General features: G+C 33.0%; 1 long non-coding RNA gene across 1 annotated transcript; it reads left to right on the forward strand.

The window, feature by feature from the left end:
- Positions 1–541: 541 nt before the first annotated feature.
- On the forward strand, positions 542–1485 carry LOC127135273 (uncharacterized). Its single transcript, XR_007808493.1, has 2 exons — positions 542–810; positions 1095–1485. It is a non-coding gene; the product is annotated as an uncharacterized LOC127135273 (long non-coding RNA).
- Positions 1486–2478: the final 993 nt, after the last annotated feature.

The raw sequence follows: 2478 nt of genomic DNA on the forward strand, positions 1-2478 counted from the left end.
ATATTGAATAAAGCTCTAACAATTAAGACCTAATCAAAATTAACTAAATCTAATTGATTCTATCTACATATAATAATGTCATGAGATTAAAACAAGTTAATCTAGAAATTAACCTAAATCTAATATCTAATTATACACCATTAATAATCAATATTTAATTAAAATTAGTTAGAACTTAATCCTAATTAAAATTAATATTTCAATTCATGATGAAAAAATTAAGTTAAATGTAAATAACCTAATTCTAGTTAAATTTTATAAATCCACACATTAATAACTAATCAAAATCAATTAATAATAATTAAAAGGATTTAAATAAATGGTAAAAAAGGCTTTGAGCAAGGGGTGCAGCCCCAAATCAGGAAGTGCAACAAAGATAGATTGGGCCAGGCGCTGTAATGGTTGACCAGGGAGGGGGTGTAACGGATTTGGGAGCAGTAGTGTATAGGAAAAGCTTGGGCCTCAAGCCCAAGATCCAAGCAAACCAATAACCCGGGTCCAAGCCATAGTGCCAACGCGATTAAACACTCATTCTGCAGCGGAAAGCAAAACGAACATGATCCTTCCCAATGTTTCAAACCTCCCTTCATTCTGAAACACGATCTGAACATCTCCGGGGACGGCAAAAACAATCCGACGGCCACACGAACATCAAGACGTACAATCCCTCATTTTCGATCTGAATCCTTCCATCGTTTCGTGCATTCGTACTTCCAACCTCCATTGAAGCTCCAAAATCGCCTCCTGTAGCTCGTGTCCTTCAACCAACCATTGAAGAGGGAATGCTCATCAATTCTGAAACGCAGTGAGGTATGCTTTTATATAGTTGCAAGGTTGTTATAAATTCAAATGAAATTCACAATGAAATTCGATGTTAGTTAAAGATGTAAAAGTTGGTTAGGAATTGAGATTCACATGAAATTGAAACTGAAATGCAAGTGTAGATTCAAAACTCAGTTGCAGGTTATGCAGTGTTAGTTGCTGAACAAAATTACCTTGTGTTTGATTGGTTTGTTAATATTCAATTGATTAGTTAATGAGCATTAAAAATAACTGCAATTTGAAATGTTTTGTTTTGTTAATTGATTCTGCAGGATAGTGAATTGGAAGGGTTTCAAAACTTGCAGACCTTATGCAAATCACCACTGCAGAATTTAGTCACTAGCACGAAATTATTGACTTACCTTGTTAAAGATTGCATGGTTGTGGACTTTGTGTTATGGGATGGTTTGAAGATTACCTTTTTTGCTTGGTTGTAGACTTAGCATGGATTGGGAGCTTTTGTAAATTTGTAGTGAATTGTAATGTGAATATTGTAATGAACAATGGATTTGAAGAAAATTATGACTTGTTATTTGAATGGGAAATGATTGAAAATGGTTTGTGGAATTTGAACTTAAAAATGGTAGGTTGTTATTTGAATGTATAAAGTAAAATTGGAAATAAGAATTGAAATGTTACTTTAAATTGCAATTTGAATTAGAATGTAAAGTGAATTGGAATGTTGGAAAAGTTTGTTTAGGATTGGATTTTGAATGGTTGAAAATTATGGAAGGTTAATGAATGGTTGAAATTCATGAATGGTTGAAAATTTTTAATTAAAAATGATTTGAAAATTGTTATGGAAAATAATTTGAAATGGACTTAAACATTAATAATGGCTTGGAATGTTAGATGTTCATCTTATATGGATCCTCATGGTCTTCACATAGATGGCTCACAATGACTCTAGACATCATATATGGATCCTCATGGTCTTCACATATCATTTTGATCAAGAATTCATCAAGAGTTTGAAGCTTGTTAGCCTTGGGAGCCCTAATTCATCTAGGTATCTTATGTGACTTCCTCAACAAGTTTCTTCAACATTTGATAAAATATTTCAAGGTATACTTCATTATATATCACCTTATACATATATGATCCCCCATGAGTCCCAAATATCAATAGAATGTCAAGTTTGCAAGTTGGTTCATGGTGGTTGACCAGAGAAAGTCAACTGATCAAAACTAGGGTTCACTAGACCCAATCTCTTACAATTTTTGTCATATGAAAATGATTTCAAGTGCAACGTTCCTCCTTATGACATTCCAAAAAAAATTCATGTTAAAGTCAAGAGCTAATTTTGCTTGGAAAGTTATGTTTTTTGGTGAAAGATTATAGGTCATTTGTCTGAACCCTAGCTAGGATGTCAACTTCCAAGGACCATAGCTTGCTCAATTTTTATGAGATGAAAGTTATTCAAGTTCCATGATCAAATTCAAGATGTCCTTTCCAACTTTTATGTTTGTAATAAGTTCAAATTCAACTTTCAAATGCATGTTCCAAGAGGAAACATTATAGGTCATTTTAGGCCGTTACCATTGAACAAGTGATTTTCCTCAACTTCTAAAATGCATAAATCCTTCATGCCAAATCCAAATGAGGTCAAATATGTGACAAAATTGAAGTGGTTTGAAATAGCTACAACTTTGATGA

The sequence above is a fragment of the Lathyrus oleraceus genome, chromosome 4 (assembly GCF_024323335.1).
Source record: "Lathyrus oleraceus cultivar Zhongwan6 chromosome 4, CAAS_Psat_ZW6_1.0, whole genome shotgun sequence".
Lineage (NCBI taxonomy): Eukaryota > Viridiplantae > Streptophyta > Magnoliopsida > Fabales > Fabaceae > Lathyrus > Lathyrus oleraceus.